Source organism: Macaca thibetana, chromosome 7 (genome assembly GCF_024542745.1).
Source record: "Macaca thibetana thibetana isolate TM-01 chromosome 7, ASM2454274v1, whole genome shotgun sequence".
Classification (NCBI taxonomy): Eukaryota; Metazoa; Chordata; class Mammalia; order Primates; family Cercopithecidae; genus Macaca; species Macaca thibetana.
In genome coordinates, this window is record NC_065584.1 from 34,185,150 (window position 1) to 34,205,615 (window position 20,466).

Consider the following 20,466-nt stretch of genomic DNA (forward strand, 5'->3'; position numbering starts at 1 on the left):
ATGGAGACATGCGAATTTGCGTTGGATCTGAGAGGGCACAAGATTTAGGCAGAGAGGAGTAGGGAGGACCTTCCCGGTAAAGGGAGGGAAGGGAGAAAAGGCTGGGGGAAGGAAGGAGCTCAGCAAGAGTCCATGACAGCTCCTTTCCCCTCTCCTGTTTTCACAGTAGTTCGCAAGTTTCTTCACCACAGAGAGGCAGGCATCTGCTCTCTTTACCATCACGGTTTTGTTTTTTTGTGTTTTTTTTTTGTTTTTGAGACGGGTTCTCACTCTGTTGCCCATGCTGAAGTGTGGTGGTGAGATCTCGGCTCACTACAACTCAATCTCCTGGGCTCAAGTGACCCTCCCACCTCAACCTCCTCAGTAGATGGGACCACAGGCATGCACCACAATGCCTGGCTAATTTTTATATTTTTTGTAGAGATGGGGTCTTGCTATGTTGCCTAGGTCAGTCCCAAATTCCTGGCTCAAGTGATCTGCCCTCCCAATGTGCTGGAACAACAAGCATGAGCCACTGTGCCCCGCCATGTTTCTGTTAATCTTTTTTTTTCTTTTTTTTTTGAGGTGGAGTCTTGCTCTGTTGTCCAGTCTGGAGTCAGGGTGGCATGATCTTAGTTCACTGCAACCTCCGCCTCCCAGGTTCAAGCGATTCTCCTGCCCCAGCCTCCCAAGTAGCTGGGATTATAGGCATATACCACCATGCCCAGATAATTTTTTGTATTTTTAGTAGAGACAGGGTTTAACCATGATAGCCAAGCTGGTTTCGAACTCCTGACCTCAAGTGAATCTTCACCTGCCTCGGCCTCCCAAAGTGCTAGGATTATAGGCATGAACTACCACGCCCAGCCTTGTTAATCTATTAACAAAATGTAATGAGAAAATACTCCAGAAGTTCCACAAATCCTTTATAAAGGGCCCTACTTGTCCTTCCTAGCTGAGGCATTTACAGGCGATTCTCACTTCTCACAAAGATAAATGTGTCAGATGTTTCCTTTTCATTGCTCCTTTTGTCATCTTTCCTCTACCTTGCTTCTGCCACACTCATTAACTCCACTGGTTGATTAGACAAGGGACTGATCCCTATCCTGCCATAAAAGAAAGCTTCTGTTTGGGCCAGCATGTGGGAGAAACATGCCGACTTTCCCTTAGTCAGGATCTAGATAAATTTTTCATTTTTCAATCAAGATTCATGTTTCCATTGGTTTACACGTTCCATCTAAGTTACCATCCCCCGCGTGAACCACGTCAGCCAGACCAACAGCAAAGTGGGGGTTGTGGGTCAGAAGGAAAGCACCTCTGTTAGAATTTCCTCTCCCCCACCTGTCCCATGGTTTCTTTCTTTCTTTCTTTCTTTCTTTTTTAAGAGACAGAGTTTCTTGCTCTTTCATCCAGACTGGAGTACAGTGTTGCGACCTAGGCTCACTGCAACCTCTGCCTCTGGTTTTCAAGTGATTCTTGTGCCTCAGCCTCCTGAGTAGCTGGGATTACAGGTGTGAGCCACCACACCCAGCTAATATTAATTTTTTTTAGTAAAGATGGGGTTTCACTATGTTAGCCAAGCTGGTCTCAAACTCCTGGCCTCAAGTGATCCACCTGCCTCAGCCTCCCAAAGTGCTGGGATTACGGACATGAGCCACCGCACCCGGCCTTCCCATCATTTTTTGATGGGCTATATTGTCAGCAAACATTTACCAGATACATAATTAGTAGTCACCATGGATATGCCAGCAAATATCACGTGCTTTTTCTGACTTTGGGAATTTGTTGTCTAATTGGATAAAATGGGCTTTTCTTGTTGGAGGCAGCAACAGAGCCTTTCAGAGGTCAAGAGCAATCTGGTTACTCCTTTATTTATTTATTTTTTTGAGACGGAGTCTTTGTTCCCCAGGCTGGAGTGCGGTGGCGCGATCTCGGCTCACTGCAAGCTCCACCTCCCGTGTTCGTGCCATTCTTCTGCTTAGCTGGGACTACAGGCGCCCACCACCACACCCGGCTAATTTTTTGTATTTTTGTAGTAGAGACAGGGTTTCACCGTGTTAACCAGGGTGGTCTCGATCTTCTGACCTCGTGATCCGCCCGCCTCAACCTCCCAAAGTGCTGGGATTATAGGCGTGAGCCACCGCGCCTGGCCTGGTTACTCTTTCTTGAGACCCTAGTTATAATTTTAAAAATGAAGTGCCAAAACTGAATTTTAAAAAGTTTTGGTAGATTTTTAATGTGTATGCTTAAGGTTTTTTTGTTTGTTTTTGAGACAGAGTCGTATTCTGTCGCCCAGGCTGGAGTACAGTGGCACAATCTTGGCTCACTGCAACCTCCACCTCCCAGGTTCAAGCCATTCTCCTGCCTCAGCCTCCTGAGTAGCTGGGATTACAGGCATGCGCCACCATGCCCAGGTAATTTTGTATTTTTAGTAGAGACAGGGTTTCTTTTTTTTTTTTTTTTTTTTTTTGAGACGGAGTCTCGCTCTGTCGCCCAGGCTGGAGTGCAGTGGCGCGATCTCGGCTCACTGCAAGCTCCGCCTCCCGGGTTCACGCCATTCTCCTGCCTCAGCCTCCCGAGTAGCTGGGACTACAGGCGCCCACAACCGCGCCCGGCTAATTTTTTGTATTTTTAGTAGAAACGGGGTTTCACCATGGTCTCGATCTCCTGACCTTGTGATCCGCCCGCCTCGGCCTCCCAAAGTGCTGGGATTACAGGCGTGAGCCACCGCGCCCGGCCTGAGACAGGGTTTCTCCAGGTGGGCCAGGCTGGTCTCAAACTCCTGATCTCAAGTAATCCACTCACTTCAGCCTTCCAAAGTGCTGAGATTACAGGCGTGAGCCACTGCACCCAGGCAAGTTATCATTTTTTTTTTAAACACAAACAATTACAATGAGTTTCTTTTGAAATAATGTTAAAAAAATCGAAATTAGCCGGGCGCGGTGGCTCAAGCCTGTAATCCCAGCACTTTGGGAGGCTGAGATGGGCGGATCACAAGGTCAGGAGATCAAGACCATCCTGGCTAACACGGTGAAACCCCGTCTCTACTAAAAAATACAAAATATTAGCCGGGCGTGGTGGTGGGCGCCTGTAGTCCCAGCTACTCAGGAGGCTGAGGGAGGAGAATGGCGTGAACCCGGGAGTCGGAGCTTGCAGTGAGCTGAGATCTGGCCACTGCACTCCAGCCTGGGCAACAGAGCGAGACTCCGTCTCAAAAAAAAAAAAAAAAATCGAAATTGACATGAATGCATGAATGTGTATAGCAACAGAGGGAGACCCCCATCTCTACAAAACATAAAAAATACCAGCCTGAGCAACATGGCAAAACCCCATCTCTACAAAAAATACAAAGATAGCTGGGCATGGTGGCATGTGCCTCTGGTCCTAGCTGAGCCCAGGAGTTCAAGGCTACAGTGAGCTATTATCATGCCATTGCATTCCAGCCTAGGCAACAAAGCAAGACCTTGTCTTAAAAAAAAGAATCTGGAGAGAGGATCAGGCAGTTAGTGCCTTCATTAGACCACACTATCCCATCAACACCAAACTGTTGTTTAGAGGGCTTCAGCTCACAGCACCATGCAATTCCCTAATGCTTCTGAGTTTGAGACTCCCCCACGCAGAAACTAAGTGGAGCACATCAGACTTCCAAAAGCCTCTGCAAAGCAATGTGGTATTGCGGGAAAATGGTAGACGCAAGTTCAAGTTACCTACTGCTAATAATAAATGTGTGAGTTTGTGCAACTTACTTTATCCTTCTGACTTTTACTTTCATCAATTGCAAAACGAGAAGACTATCTCATGGGTCTCTTGCATGTGGCTCCCAACCAGGTTGCATGTTAAAATCGCAGTTTAAAAATGTCACAGCCTGAGTCACACCTCCTGCAACTTAAATCGGCGTCTCCAAGGGTGAGATCCAGACACGAGTAGATTTTTAAAGCTTCACATGTCATTCTAATATGCATCCAGGGTTGAAAATCACGGTGAAGCCAGGCGCGATGGCTCACGCCTGTAATCCCAGCACTTTGGGAGGCTGAGGTGGGCGGATCATCTAAGGTTGGGAGTTTGAGACCAGCCTGACCAAGGTGAAACCCCGTCTCTACTAAAAATACAAAAATTAGCCTTGCATGGTGGCCGGCACCTGTAGTCCCAGCTACATGGGAGGCTGAGGCAGGATAATTGCTTGAACCTGGGAGGCGGAGGTAGCAGTGAGCCGAGATCGCACCACTGCACTCCAGCCTGGGCGACAAAGCGAGACTCCGTCTCAAAAAAAAAAAAAAAAAAAAAATAAAATCACTGGTGAGAATTAAATAATGTTACTGTACTTCTGTAAATCAGGTGCCCTGTTAGTTCCTAGTCATTCCTCAATTTAAATTTCAAACCAGCAATGGACTGTGCTTTTGGTGTGTGTTCTAAAATTTTACCACTAGATGTCACTTTGACCATACAAGTTGGTTCTTGGACGCTTCTGCTTCTCGGTTCTCAGAGTAACAACTATATAGCATCATCACAACCATTTGTTGAGCACCTGCTGAATGCCAGGCAAAGTGCCAATTTTCTTTCTTTTTCTTTTCTTTTTTTTTTTTTTGAGACAGGGTCTCACTCTGTCGCCCAGGCTGGAGTGCAGTGCTGCAATCATGGCTCACTTAGGCCGGGCGCGGTGGCTCAAGCCTGTAATCCCAGCACTTTGGGAGGCCGAGACGGGCGGATCACGAGGTCAGGAGATCGAGACCATCCTGGCTAACACAGTGAAACCCCGTCTCTACTAAAAATACAAAAACTTAGCCGGGCGAGGTGGCAGGCGCCTGTAGTCCCAGCTACTCGGGAGGCTGAGGCAGGAGAATGGCGTGAACCCGGGAGGCGGAGTTTGCAGTGAGCTGAGATCCGGCCACTGCACTTCAGCCTGGGTGACAGAGCGAGACTCCGTCTCAAAAAAAAAAAAAAAAAAAAAAAAAAAAAAAAAAAAAAAAAAAAAAATCATGGCTCACTGTAGGTTTGACCTTCTGGGCTGAAATGATCCTCTTGCCTCAGCCTTCCCAGTAGCTGGGACTATAGGCATGTACCACCGCACCCAGCTAGTTTTTAATTTTTTTGTGGAGATGAGGTATCCCTCTGTTTCCCAGGCTGGTCTCAAACTTGTGGGCTCAAGTGATCCTCCCATCTCAGCCTCCCAAAATGTTGGGATTACAGGCCACCATGCCCAACTGCCAATGATTCTTAGAACACATGACTTCCAGTCACATAACAACAAATAAGCAAGGTAGTTATTATCCCAGTCATGAAGAAAGAATCTGTGAAAGAAAGAAAGAAAGAAAGAGAAAGAAAGAAAGAAAGTTACAAAGAATCTGTGACTTGTACAAAGATACACAGTTAGTGGCAGAACTGGGATTCCAGCTTCATTCATTCATTCACTCATTCAAAAACACTGAACAGGCTGGGTGTGGTGGCTCATGCCTGCAATTACTGCAGTTTGGGAGGCCGAGGTGGGAGGATTACTTGAGCTCAAGAGTTCGAGACCAGCCTAGGCAACATGGTGAGACCCCATCTCTACCAAAAAAAATAAATAAATAAAAAATAATTAGCCAGGCATGATGGCACGTGCCGTAGTGCCCATATACTCAGAGCCTGAGGTGGGAGGATCACTTGAGTTCAGGAGGCAGAGGTTACAGTGAGCCAAGATGGGGCCAATGCACTCCAGCCTGGGTGACAGAGCCAGACCCTGTCTCAAAATTAATTAATTAATTAAAATTTTAAAACACTGGACCAGGCACGGTGGCTCACACCTGTAATCCTAGCACTTTGGGAGGCTGAGGCAGGTGCATTGCCTGAGCTCAGGAGTTCGAGACCAGCCTGGGCAACACGGTGAAACCCCATCTCTGCTAAAATACAAAAAATTAGCTGCGTGTGGTGGCAGGCGCCTGTAGCCCCAGCTACTCGAGAGGCTGAGGCAGGGGAATCGCTTGAACCCGGGAGGCAGAAGTTGCAGTGAGCCGAGATTGCGCCACTGCACTCCAGCCTAGGTGACAGAGCGAGACTCTGTCTCCCCCCGCCACAAAAAAAAAAAAAAAAAAAAAAATGAAAACACTGAACATGTACTATGTGCAAGGTACTGTACCTGGTATCAGAAATTCAAAGATGAATATAGCATAGTTCTCATTCTCCAGATGTTCTTTTTTTTTTTTTTTTTTTTTGAGACGGAGTTTCGATCTTGTTGCCCAGGCTGGAGTGCAATGGTGCGATCTCGGCTCACTGCAACCTCCGCCTCCCAGGTTCAAGCGATTCTCCTGCCTCAGCCTCCCGAGTAGCTGGGATTACAGGCATGTGCCACCATGCCCTGCTAATTTTGTACTTTTAGTAGAGGCGGGGTTTCTCCATGTTGCTCAGGCTGGTCTTGAACTCCCGACCTCAAGTGATCTGCCCGCCTCAGCCTCCCGAAGTGCTGGGATTAGAGGCTTGAGCCAACACGCCCAGCCAGAAGTTCATTTTTAACCTTCACTTGTAGGTACATTTGAGAAGAAAAGGTAGGCACTTTTTTTACAGTTGTTCGTGGCCCCAGGTTAGCTCTGTCTTTGAAAGAACTTAAATGTTGTGTTCCTAAGAGGGCAGGATGACCCTTAGGTAGAGTTTTCCACTGTGTCCAGCCACTGTGATAAAAGAATATTTCTGAAAGCTTATTAGGTAACTAAAAGACTAGGGATTTTATCACTGCCTTATTTAATTATTTATATCCTCAGCAAACAAACTATTGGCATTGGGTATGTATCTAATTTTTAATCAATAAATGTTTACTGAATAAATGAATTCCTAGTACTGTGTTAAACATTGTGCAAAAAGAGCCATGAGAGAAATATGTAAAGAAGTCTGCATCTGCCCGGGCACGGTGGCTCATGCCTATAATTCCAGCAATTTGGGAGCCTGAGGCAGGTGGATCTCTTGAGGTCAGGAGTTCAAGACCAGCCTGGCCAATATGGGGACACTCCATCTGTACTAAAAATACAAAAATTAGCTGGGCGGGTGGTGCATGCCTGTAATCCCAGCTACTCGGGAGGCTGAGGCAGGAAAATAACTTGAACCCAGGAAGGGGAGACTGCAGTGAGCCGAGATCGTGCCATTGCACTCCAGCCTGGCGAAGAAAGAGATTCCAACTCAAAAAAAAAAAAAAAAAAAGAAAGAAAAAAGAAAGAAAGAAAAAAAGAAATCCGCATCTTATTCTGATAAGCAAATCTGAATATTTCCTTCCAAAAGTAGCACCTTGTTTTAAACGCCTCCGCTGATTCATCCCTAAGGTGGGAAAGACTTAGAGATCTCAGACAGGATTCCAAATGAGCCAGGGACCGGAGGATTATTATACTGCTTGATTTGATCTGTAGATTCAGGGTCTAATGACTGCGCTGGAGTCTGTTCCCATGTTGCAAGGATACCAGCTGTATCTATTTGAGTTGTCATTCATCAACCAAGCAGTTTGACAATTAGGACCGTAAGGATGACCAGGCTGGGTCAGACCTATCCAACAGGTTAAAAGTTATTCAAGTTATTCAAGCAGTGGTCCTCAAGCCTGGTTATAAATCAGAATCACTTGGGGGAGCTTTGCAAAAATATACAGACCCCACTCCAACCTACTGAATTGGAATACCAGGAACTAGGAGAGAGACCTGAGACTTTCACATAGGACTAGGGTTGAAAATGAGTAGTTCAAGAGCCATCCAGTTTTACTCATATACGGCTCTGCAATTCATAAGTGTGCCCTGATTTTTTTTCCTGTATTCTGATTGTTTTCCTTCCCTGGGTAATGAGTGCCATGCATTTACTACCTACAGTTTGGAGTAGTCTTCCTTTATGTTGGTCCTAAGCTTAACTCTCCTGGAACTTTGTAAGAGACATTGAAACCTAAGATTTGGGGATTTGAGAGATGAGTTCATGTTGATCTTACCCATGCCATTTGTAATATTATAGGTTGAGCTCTCCCACAGAGCTTGCTTAGCAGTCACAAGCCCATTCTTGAGATTTTTCTTAGTTCACAAGGAGCTCTGGCTTTATCAAGAGATCCATTCTGCACAAGCTAGACAACCTTTGTCCACTTTGTGTAATAGGAGAAAAATAATATCTGTTCCTCTGATGATTGTGACCCGGGATGATTGCAGCTTAGGTCATTCAGGACAGGTAAGCACTTGTTGCCAGCTTAGATTAAAGTCCTGTTCTGAGTCTAGTCAGCCTGTTTGCTTTGGAGAGACCAGGAAGGAAAATATTCTTGCATTTAAGGGCTCAAACACAAATATATTTATTTGGAATGATAATCTAGATGGTTCATAGAACAGAGACCAGAGGAGGGAGTCAAGTGGAAGCATTTGTGGTAAAGTATACATGGAAATAAATAGAGAAGGAAAATACTAGGGTTATGTACCTATGTACCTGCCAAATAGAAAGAAAAAATATCTGGTTTAAGCACATCACATTCCTTTAAAAAAAAAAAAAAAAAAAAAAGGGCTAAGTGTTTGGAGATGAAGAGCCACAATTGGGGTGATCATTTGGGAATCTCCAAGTATTCTTTGGTGAGTTAATGTTTCTAGGTTGCCTTATGCGCATGTGAAAGAGAGAAAGAGAGGAGAGAAAGGGAGGAGAAGTGTCAACAGGTCACAGCCTGTACATCATCCCCCTAGGCAAGTTAGGCCTGGCTAGAATCAGTCTGCATAGATAACTTGCTGGAGCCTAGTTGGAAATTTCTATACTCCAGTGATGAGATTTCTGGTTGTATTCCTAAGGGACCTCACAATTGACCCTGTTCTCAATTGATGTTCTTAAAAAACTGGTCTTCAGGAATTGGTCTGCCCAAGATGAAAATACCATAGCTTCTGATTCCTAGGAGCTCAAAGATGCTCTGACTGCTCTATGATCAGCCCTCAAAGTAATGATAGCTTTTTCTGGCATTTCCTTTCATCTAGAGATTTCAAAGTATCTCCCAAATATGTGCCCATCCCATAGGCAGCTGATTAAGCCACATCTCTGACATTCATCTTTCACCTGGGTCCTCCCCACAAATTGGAGACTGAGCTAGATATAGAGTGTGAACCTCTGATTCAAGGTCTCACACTGAACGCCCACTCTCTCTTTGCTACCCAGTCTTAGGCAGTTTGTGGTTCTCCCACAGGGCGTAGCTCTGTGTAGGGGCCTGTGTATCAGATCTGCCTGCTTCTTTGCTGTCATCACCTCCCACTATTTACATTTCTGGGTTCCCTGGTGTCTCTGCAACTGGGCTGTGCCTTAGCTGTCCTGTATGTGAGAATTGTTGGAGAACCTCCAAGGATTCTTCATGTCTTGTCATCCTTCATCCCAATTCATACCCCCCACCCACGTGTCCCACCTCTCCCCAGTCAGCAAAGTACAGTCCTGTGCCCTTTGGTTTCTTCTTCCTCCTCCTCTATTTCCATCCTCTACTTCCATTGGCAGAAGAAAGAGAACTCACAGACAATGAGCTTGTAAGGGAGAGAGGAGTGGGAAGGAAGAGTCTTTTCTCTTGGGTTGCCCTCTTGTTCCCAGGGAGAGGGCCAAGACCATGAACCTTGGCCTCCGTGGGAGGAGATTAGCAGGATGAGTCTTTGCCTCCATCACCCATCCTCAGGGTGCTGCTGACTTATTTCTGCTGGAGGCGGGATGACTCAGCGCAGACCCTTGATGGGGAAATCTGTCTCAGAGGCTGAAAGGAAAGCAGCAGAGGGCCACCACTGGCCTTGTTCTTTAATTTAATTTTCATATCAGAAAGATTTCACTGAGTTTGGGGAAATGGAGCTTAATTCTCCCTATTCCCCAGTGTTGGCAACTCCAAACAGAATTTCCCAAAGGAATGACCCTGTCCACAGGAGTCCAAGAGAGATGGGCAGTGGGATTCCAAATTCAGAGTGCAAGGATAGCCCCCAACCTGGTGGAGACCTTTATTTAGTCATACTCCACCACTGTGCTTTTGCCTACTAATTACTATAACCACTGGTGATCATTATGTGATAATTAGCACATGCCTTTTTTATAACTCCCAGAGCACCACCCCAAAATAAGTGATCGTGTCAGGTGGTAAGGCTGCTCCTAGAGGCAATTCCTGACTCACTCATTCATTCACTAAATATTTAGTGAACTACTGTGGGCCAGGCCCTATGCTAGGCAGCTACGAGCAGGAAGGTTGTTGTCCCTGGTATTATAGTGCTGACGTGTTGCTGGATGGATAGGCACTGAGCAAGTTTACCCACGGGATATTTGTATCCAAAGTGGAAGTGCAGTGTGTATAAGAGGGGCACCCAACCCAGTGTGGCTGGAAGAGGGATATCAGGAAGCTTCCCCTGTAATAGTACCTTTGAAGATGAGATCTGTAGGATAGGAGGGAGCTAGCAAATGGAATCCAACTTAGGGTAAACCTATGCTATTTATATGAGTTCCCCAAAACTTAAAGTTAAACCCAAAGTTGCCTCTTCATATAAACCCTCCAAAGTAACTAATCGGCTGTGCCAACTACAGTGCAGCCAACTCTGCTTCTGTACAACGTGATGCTACTTTGGAAAAGTGTGAAATCCTACTTAAGTGGAAGGCGTAATTATTGCAGAGTATTTCAGGGAAGAAGATGGCACCAGGGAAATAGGCATGAAAATCAGGTTCTTCCATTATTTCCACAACCTGGTCTCATTCTCCATGCCCTTGGGATGGCCTGGGTCTGTGATAGGAAATATGTTTTTCTGTCTCCATTTAAGCAACAACATCCTTCTTATCAGCTGCTCCAATGAGGAAGACACTGATGTCCTTTTGCAGGAAACTAACAGGAAAAGAAAGAAAGCTTACCACTAAATACACATCCTGAGGGTAAAATGAAATGGCTGCTGCTTTGACTGCAGTGTAGGAAAGGGCTGAATAAATAAATACACCATTCCTATTGTATAGTCAGACTTCCTGGGGGCGAGTCCTCATCTCTTTACCCTATCCTTTCCCTTCTAAAATCCACTCACCTGCCAAGGGGCAGAACAAAGTTATCTCCGGCTGTTAACAGGTATGGAAACATACAAGTCTCCTCTGTCTCAGACACAGAGGAAACACAGAATGGGAAGGAGTGAAAACCAGAGTAACAGGAAGAGGAACTTGATATTGGTGTACATCTCCTCTTCATGTTTACAGAACTTTCCCAGTAACTTCTGCTTTGAGCCTTTCTGTGTACAAATCTGGTAATGTTTGAGAACGTTTCGGGAGAAGAAAGGGCCGGGGCTAGTGCAGCGCAGAAAATCATTCGAACGCTGTAAATCACAGCTGCACAGGTGACTTGATTTAGAGGCAGAGGTGTAAACTGTCATTATCTGTGAATACTGAGCTCTAATCCTGTAGCACTACAGTGGAGACAGTTGAGAGAAGATGATTTCTGATCTGAAAACAATCCCAGCCTAGAGGATCCCAAGCCATTTCCTTGTAAGGGTAGTTTTCTTCTGTGTGGAAAAGAAACAAAAGAACATGTGTAAATAAAATATGGGCGAGAGGAGAAGAAACAGAGACAGAGACAGAAAGAGAGACAGATAAGTTGCAAAGACTTAGATCTTTTTCTTTCTTTCTCTCTCTTTCCTTCCTCCCTTCCTTCCTTCTTCTTTTTTTTTTTTTTTTTTTTTGAGACGGAGTCTCGCTCTGTCGCCCAGGCTGGAGTGCAGTGGCACGATCTCAGCTCACTGCAAGCTCCGCCTCCCGGGTTCACGCCATTCTCCTGCCTCAGCCTCCCGAGTAGCTGGGACTACAGGCGCCCACAACCGCGCCCGGCTAATTTTTTGTATTTTTAGTAGAGACGGGGTTTCACCGTGGTCTCGATCTCCTGACCTTGTGATCCGCCCGCCTCGGCCTCCCAAAGTGCTGGGATTACAGGCGTGAGCCACCGCGCCCGGCGTTTTTTTTGGACATTGTTTCGCTCTTGTTGCCCAGGCTGGAGTGCAATGGTGCTATCTTGGCTCACCGCAACCTCCGCCTCCCAGGTTTAAGTGATTCTCCTGCCTCAGCCTCCCAAGTAGCTGGGATTACAGGCATGTGCAACCACGCCTGGCTAATTCTGTATTTTTAGTAGAGACGGGTTTTCTCCATGTTGGTCAGGCTGGTCTCGAACTCCCAACCTCAGGTGATCTGCCCGCCTCAGCCTCCCAAAGTGCTGGGATTACAGGCATGAGCCACCACACCCAGCCTGGATCTTTGTATTTCTACAGTGTTTTTAGTTTAAGGATCATTTACACTTTAGGAGGTTTTTGTTTTTTCTGTCTTTCTTATGTAATAATTGTGGGTGAGCCCTGAAAATGACTCAAGGCCAAAATAATGGGGTTTTCTTGATTATAGTTCCTCATTTTTCCTGGCCACAGGCCAACCCTCAATATCCTCCACCTTTATAAGGAAGACAGTTTCAACCCAGGCCTTAAGGGTGACTCCAGCCTCTTAGTGATCTTTCTTTCATGTTGCAAACTGGACTCTCTCTTCCAACTTTCTAATTGCAAAATTGCTCTTTATTTTTATCGGTTCTTACTACTTCCAACCCAGGTGTGAAAACGTCTTCTTGGACACTCTTATCCCATCTGTAGGCAATGTGTAGGTCCCTCTTTCTCTCATTCTTAGTTGAGGATTGACTCAGTAGACTGCACAATGATGACCATATTTTGAAAGAGACATAGGTCACATAGCCAAGTCTCTGGTCATTCTCCCAGGCACAATCCCTTCTCTCTGGATTCTGATTAGGGCCAGGCTCATGTGCATGTAGGAGGTGCGGCCATAATTAGCCCATTTTACTGGTTTTGGGAATACCCTTCTTGGTATAGGGCAGGCAGGAAATTAGACTGTGTTATGGCTTTGGTGGTCATATTTTATGAACCCCAAATCTGGAATTGTGCTCTGGTGAGTATAGGGTGCTAATGGAAAAACTGTACAAAATATATGGAAATAAGGCCACCCTGGAAAAGTAATGAGAGTTCATAGTATTTCCTTCCAGTAGCTTGGAGAGAGTATCAAATATCACACGTTTTTTAATAATTTTTTTTTCTTTTTTTTTTTGAGACGGAGTCTCACTGTCTCCCAGGCTAGAGTGCAGTGGTGCCATCTCAGCTCACTGCAAGCTCCGCCTCCCAGGTTCACGCCATTCTCCTGCGTCAGCGTCCTGAGTAGCTGGGATTACAGGTGTCCGCCACCATGCCCAGCTAATTTTTTTGTATTTTTAGTAGAGACAGGGTTTCACCGTGTTAGCCAGGATGGTCTCGATCTCCTGACCTCGTGATCCGCCTGCCTCGGCCTCCCAAAGTGCTGGGATTACAGGCGTGAGCCACGGCGCCCGGCATTAGTTAACAATAACTAATGATTATTGAGCATTTGTTACATGTCAGGGTCCTGAATTATATATATTATTTCATTTACTCCTCATAAAAGGGTTCTTTCTAGGAGCTAGGGGAGAAAACCAGCCACTATATACTCAATAATAATATTAATGGTAATAATAGTTATTATATATAACAGTTATATATTACATAACATGCTGGCTCTGAATTGAACATATTCTCTAATTTGATTTTTGTATATTTAAAAATAAACACATATATTTCTTTCTTTTTTTTTTTTTTTTAAGAGATGGAGGAGTCTCACTATGTTGCCCAAGCTGGTCTCAAACGCCCCTGGCCTAAGTGAGCCTTCCACCTCAGCCTCCCAAGTAGCTGCCGCCATGTAATCTCAAATTTAAATTTTAAACAAACCCTAGATATTATTATAATCTTAGAGTAGGCTGCTTCTAAAATAGCTCCGACTGATCCTCTTGCTGGTCTTTACATCCTTGTGTAATCTCCTTGAGTGTGGGCTGGACGTAATGACTTACTACTAACTCACAGGATGTGGCAACAGTGATGGGATGTCACATCTGTGATTGGATTACAAAAGACTGTGCCTTCTGTTTTGCTATTACTCTCTCTGGTGAGCCCTCTCTGTTACTCTTGCTTGCTTGCACTGATGAAGTAAGCTGCCATGTTGTGAGATGCTCTACGAAGAGGTCATTGAGGCAGGGCACCAAGGAAGGCTTTTGGCCAACAGCTCCTGGGGAACCAAGGCTTTAGGAAGTGAGTCCTGCCAACAATAACCAGGTGAGTGAGGTAGGAAGCAGATCTGTTCCAGGTGAGCTTGAGATGACTGTGGTCTTATAAGAGACCCAAAGCCAGAGGGTTGACCCACAGAAACTGAGATGATAAATGTTGTTTTAAGCTACTGAGTTTTGGGTAATTTGTTATGCAAGACAAGATAGCTAATACATATCTCATTTTATAGATGAAGAAAACGAAGCTTTAGGGTGATGAATCAATGTTCTCCAAATTACACAGTCGGTAAATGGCAGAGCCAAAGCTTTTGGAACATATTACGTTCTAGGTTCTAGGTTCTGAGTTTAAGTCTGCTTTCTGATGAGGTTCCAAGTGATTGGGACACTGCAGTTCTAGAAGAATTCTATTCTCTGAAATCCTTGGAGTGTAGCCATGTTTCCAGGAAACTCTTTGTGTGCATGTAAAACAGAGATGGACAAAAGTTTAAATGGTGTTAAGTGCTTTCAGTGGGTCCACTCCCTGCTGCAGAAGAATGGTTGATCCACCCATAGATCTGGTGATAGTAACCAGGAGCTCCAGTCAATAGCACAATGGCAGAACTGAGAGCTACAGTCCATCCATTTTTACAAGCACTCAAGCCATCTTACCCACAATATGTAAAGCAGGTGGAAGGGGGCATACACTTTTCTTGAGGATGAAAATGAATGCATTTAGTAATGAAAAGGCATAGCGTGGTATTTAAAAATTACACGAGCTCTGGAATCAGATAACAAATGGTTCTGCCCGAGAGACCAGAACACCTCCTTTCACTGATTTTTTTTTCTTCCCATCCCTGAAACAGAGCCTTGAACTTTGAAACCACAGTGCCTTGTTCCAGCGTGGAAAGCAGCGCAGCACTTCCCTGTGGTGAAAGCACCCCAGCTTGAAAGGGTAAAAACACCTTCTCCCAGATAGTCTCCCTTTGTTTAGCCAGTGCTTTTTGCCAGTGGTCACCTTAAGGAAATCAAACGGAGGTATGCTCCTTGGTTGGCTGCATGAATCCGTCCTTCCTTGTCAGCTTTGCCCAGAGCAGCAGGCTTTGAGCTCTGGGAGGATTTCCAGGTGGCAGCAGAACAACGGTCCCATAGGCTGGAGCCTGGCATGCTTTCCCTTTTAACCAGTGGCAGAGTCTGCATTTTGCTGGTATAATTATGCAACCTGGTGTAAAGTCCACATGGGTGGCAGTAGGAGGTAGGCGAGGCAGGACGGTAAGCTGGCTCAGCACTCTGATTGGGCTTCTTGACTGTTTTTCTAGCTTTTCTTACCCTTTTCTCTCCTGCCCCCTCATCTCCTCCTCTTCCCTCCTTTTCCCTCCCTTTCTCTCTAATCCCTTCATCTTTGTCAGCCTCCACCCTCAGGGATCCCTAACTCAGGAAACTACGTCTTATCAAATATTTTGGCTTGCCTCCAACTGCTAGTGGCAGGCAGCTCTGGCCCTTGTCTGCTATCTGAGTGATTTTCTTCTCCACCGGTTGTTTATTTCTCTAATCTAGTTGGAATTGGAATCGTGCGTAGAATCCAAAGGAAAAAAATCCAAAAGTAAAAAATGGATCCTTTCTCTAGTGAGACTGCCCCTGTGGGCTAAAATAGAAATGGAAGGAGACTTGGATTCTTCTTCCTTGAAAAGTGACATTATGAAAGAGCAGGAGAAACAGCATTAGTATACAGGAAAGCCCAAGGCACACTATATCACTCCTCAGATATTGGACATCTCTCTGAGTCCTCTGTTTTCTGCTTAATTGGGATTTATAAACGCTATTTTTGCCCCGAGGGTACCTGCCATTTTGGTCGTGCCCAAGTGGCTCTGAACAGATACCATCTGCAGGACCTCCACAGCCAGCCATGCAACATGAAGCTGCAGACTCCCAGACTCCAGTGTTCTTGCTTTCTGAGAGGGAGCCCTGAGAATGGTGGAGAAGCACAAAACACAGGAAAGAAAAGAGAAAAGCTGGATGGAGTAATTACATGATAGGGTTACCTTGTGCACGTGAAAGCAAAATGTAGGATACAAGCAATAACCCCTCCGGTATTGCACAGTCTTTGATAACACAATAGCCTTCTGTTATTTCAAGGCATGTTCCTTAAAACCTTCCTTAAGGTTTTCCCACTTCTTACTGGGTTGTAATGTATTTATTTTATATGTCCTTTCTTAACTGATATTCACAAAGAACAGGAATGATAGATGTGTGTGTATGAGCAAAAGCGTTTATGCATGCTTTTTTTCTTTTTTCTTTTTTTTAGCGTATGAAATAGCGGCTGACTTTTGTGACAATTTTCCACCTAGTTTTGTGATAGTAATTTTGCTGCGTTCCTAAACTTAGATGGCAAGTCCACTGAACAAGGCTGGCCTAATTCTATGTTCTCTACGGCACCTAGTCACTATGGCTGTGCAAGAGCCATTATTACCCAAAGTACCATAATAAGGGTCATGCCCTGCTATGACGTTATTGTTTCCTATCTGTCAGGACATTAATTGTCTTCTAACTTGCTCTAAAATTGGTAGCACGGCACACTGCCAAGACTAGAGAGAAGCAAGCTGCTGGTGATACATTAAAAGGCTGTGTAAAAGGACATACTGGTATTTGCTTTTTCTTGGGGCATCTTCACATTTGCATTACTTCATATGTTATGGGATGTTAGCTCAGGCTTGCCTTATGTCTTGGCGTCTTTCTTATCATGGTCAATGTCTGATCTTTCCTTCAATTGAATGATTCAGACATCTCTAAGTTATTTTGGCTTTTCCACTTTCCTTTCACAGGCTTTTTGTGAGTCATTGAATTGAATGGGAGGTTATTTCTAAATTGGAAGGTGAGGAAGAGAGGAGGGGGAGGAAAGTTCCGGAAAATAACTAGGAAAAGGCACTTTATTGTTATGTATAGTTACTGGAGGAATAATTTCTGCTTAGTTTGGTGATAGAAGTATGTACTTTATTTAAACTTGACTAAAAATATAGGCTAGAAAATAGACAATATTTTTCTGAATAATAAACCATACAGTTTTAGACTCCTTGTAACTTGCTCTGCAAAGAACAAGGAGGTTAGTAAATAGAAGAAATATGAGACATAGAGTTAGCAGAAAGAAGAAAGGGACAAAGCACAAAATTTCCAAAGTCCACATCCTTGAGGGGAATGCCTCCTTGACAGTGTCTTTTTTTTTTTTTTTTTGAGACGAGTCTCGCTCTGTTGCCTAGGCTGGAGTGCAGTGGCCGGATCTCGGCTCACTGCAAGCTCCGCCTCCCGGGTTTATGCCGTTCTCCTGCCTCAGCCTCCCGAGTAGCTGGGACTACAGGCGCCAGCCACCTCGCCCGGCTAGTTTTCTTGTATTTTTTTTACTAGAGACGGGGTTTCACCGTGTTAGCCAGGATGCTCTCGATCTCCTGACCTCGTGATCCGCCCATCTCGGCCTCCCAAAGTGCTGGGATTACAGGCTTGAGCCACCGCGCCCGGCCGACAGTGTCTTTTTTTTTTTTTTTTTTTTTTTTTTTTTTAAGACAGAGTCTCACTCTGTTGCCCAGGCTGGAGTGCAGTGGCACGATCTGTAGAGACAGGGGTTTCACCATGTTGGCCAGGATGGTCTCAAACTCCTGACCTCAGGTGATCTGCCCAGTTTGGCCTCCCAGAGTGCTGGGATTACAGGCGTGAGCCACTTCACGGCCTGACGGTGTCTTAACCTATCCCTGGGTGTTATGTTTCATGGCCCATGGGTTTATGTATCATAGGTGAAGTTGTGAGAAGGTACATTTAAATCTGATTTAGAAATTGAAAGAGTAATCAGACCAGCATTTCGTTATTTAGGAGCAGGAAAAGTGGGTGGAAAAAAAAAAAAGAAAAGCAAAAAGCTAATGATGAATATATTTCTAGGAGCACAAGAGTTTTTATAGCAACACCAGATTTCTCAAAAATGCCTACTGTGATTTGTACCCAAGTGAATAAAAAATGCAATCATTTATTCTTGTGCATTGTGCCAAGTGAGGGGAAACACATACACATACACACACACACACACACACAACCCGGCAATTCATTCAATGGCCCTAATTTAGACTGCTAGGAAGAGAGGTTTAGAAAAAAGAAAGAGAGAGAGAGAGAAGCTTTTAAAGTATCTAAAGCTAGTAGGGCTATTTAAGAACTGCTGAACAGAAAAACAAAGTGGCAGTGAGAGGTGGGGGGAAGCAGAATTCTCATTTCCAGAGCATCACAAGGGTATATATATTGTGGCCCGCTTATTAGAAAGTTGCGAACCCGGCGTGGCGGCTCACGCCTGTAATACCAGCACTTTGGGAGGCTGAGGCCGGCGGATCAACTGAGGTTGGGAGTTCGAGACCAGCCTGACCAACATGGAGAAACCCCGACTCATGCCTATAATCCCAACTACTCGGGAGGCTAAGGCAGGAGAATCGCTTGAACCTGGGAGGCGGAGGTTGCAATGAGCCGAGATAGCGCCATTGCACTCCAGCCTGGGCAACAAGAAACTCCGTCTCAAAAAAAAAAAAAAAAAAAAAAAAAAAAAAAAAAGAAAGAAAGTTGCTAATGACTGGTCAATTGGCAGGGGTCAGCCAGGAGTGGATCTGGAAGCTGGAGAACTCTCAATACGCCACTTCAGTTTATTGACGACATTTACAATTGCAACCGAAGTTAACTGATTTCTGCTAAATTGAAAGTTTGCGCTTTGCCCTTTAGCATGGAGGCGCCTGGAAAGAACTTCAATGAAACTGGGTGCATTGAGACCAAAGAAAAGAAGGGGACATTTTTTATCTCTCTGATACCTTTCTCCCAAGGGCTTGGAAACACTACTTAAACACAACCTCTGCTGTTGGTGTTTTGTAAGTACTACCCCTATGAGTAAAGCTAGCAGAGATAAGCTTCTCCTTGCAGGAAGGGAGCTGGAGAAGCGGAAGAGTTTACAGAGAAAACTCTACAACAAAGAGTTAACCCTTCCCGGGTAACCACGGATGTGAGCGTCTACCCCTCCTTTGCTTCCACTGCGCAACCAAACCATGCACAAGCGTGAATCAACCTTAGCCGTCACATCTCTTGCCAGTTAGCTTAACAGACACTTTTAGCAGCCTATCATAACTTCGAATTGCCCAACCCTCAACCAATTACAACTAAAGCTTGGGCTAGGACGCTCCAGGTCCGGGCGGGGGCGAATACCGGTTTTAGGAAAAGGGGCGGTAAAGAGCGATGACGGGCGGGTAAATTAAGCCAATCAGAGAGGAGAGCTGCCGCCCCATTATCCAATGGATAGGTTAGAAGTATGAAAGAGGGTGGGCCTGTTGTCATGGGGGAGGTGGTGGCGCTTGGTGGCCACTGGCGGCCGAGGTAGAGGCAGTGGCGCTTGAGTTGGTCGGGGGCAGCGGCAGGTGAGTGCCGGTAACGCGGGTAAGAGAACTGGTGGCCGTCGCGGGGCGGAATCTCCAGCTCAGCACTTCGCAGGCGGAGGTCGGAGGAAGGGGGCCTGGACTTCGGGTCTGGGCCGGGGCCGGGGCCAGGGCGGAGGCGGCGGGGGTGGCGGCGAGTTCGCGCTGACTGGGCTACGGGGAGAATGGCTGGGCTTCTGGCTGCGGAGTTCTCCCGAGGAAGGTAGGCTAGGGCCGGACCCACGCGGGTCAGGGCAGGAGGTCCCTTGGGACGTCCAGCTGCTCCGGTCTGGGGCGCTGACCGGCGGCCAGTGTGTGGGGAGTAGGTTATCTGAGGAAACGGAAGCGGCCAGGGTCCCAGAGAAGGGGGTGACCTGTAACGACCTGCTCCGAGGGCGGGGTGTGTCGGGAATACCCAGGACGGCTTGGGTGTCAGGGAGAAGGGGAACCCGGGAAGCCCGGCCGCGGCCCGTGTGGAGAGAGCGGGGTGGGGGGTGGGCGGCAGGGGAACTGGGAGTGGCCCCAGTCCGAGGGAGGTAGGAAGGCCGAGGGTGGCTGGGGTCCTGGGTGACAGGGAGCAGACTTGCTCCAAGTAGGGGCGTCTGAGGAAATGCTCGGAGGGGGTTGGGGACCCTCGTGAGAAAAGCGGCTGTCCAAGGGAGGGGGCTCCTGGGGAGATGAGGAGCAGCGGGTCTTCGGAGAGTCTGACAAATAGCGATCTTGCACCGCCTGGGGGAGGAACCGAAGCGCCCTGCGCCCCCATAGCTGAACTGGGATGAGAGACACAACTGGCCTGGCCGCTTCTGGGTCTAAGGATCCCTAGGGGACCAGGAAAGAAGTCCTGGAGGAGTGGCTCGGGTTTGAGACCGGGGTGAGGAGCCAGCAGGAAGTGGAAGTTCCCTCGGTTGGAGAGGAGTCCTGCAAAATGGGACGGAGATGAACGGAGGTGGGGGAGAATCCCTATAGGAGGGAGTAGTAGATAAGGTAGAGAAAGTAAGTTGCCCGAGGAGAGAGCAATGGTTTCGTGGAACT

The 20,466-nt window shown here is 46.2% G+C and overlaps 1 protein-coding gene and 1 long non-coding RNA gene across 14 annotated transcripts in view; both read left to right on the forward strand.

The window, feature by feature from the left end:
- The first annotated feature begins 13,916 nt into the window (after positions 1-13,916).
- Positions 13,917-16,646, forward strand: LOC126959593 (uncharacterized). The gene is made up of 3 exons (XR_007727571.1): positions 13,917-14,084; positions 14,878-15,049; positions 16,317-16,646. It is a non-coding gene; the product is annotated as an uncharacterized LOC126959593 (long non-coding RNA).
- A 2,666-nt stretch (positions 16,647-19,312) lies between these two features.
- Positions 19,313-20,466, forward strand: part of NUMB (NUMB endocytic adaptor protein) — a 196,311-nt gene continuing 195,157 nt past the window's right edge. For 4 of the 13 annotated variants that reach the window (XM_050798734.1, XM_050798739.1, XM_050798747.1 and 1 more), the window contains exon 1: positions 19,344-19,437. The gene's annotated coding sequence lies outside the window, so the exon portion shown is untranslated. Of the gene's footprint in view, positions 19,438-20,466 lie in introns of all 13 variants that reach the window. The other 9 variants (XM_050798735.1, XM_050798742.1, XM_050798740.1 and 6 more) reach the window with 7 other exon arrangements.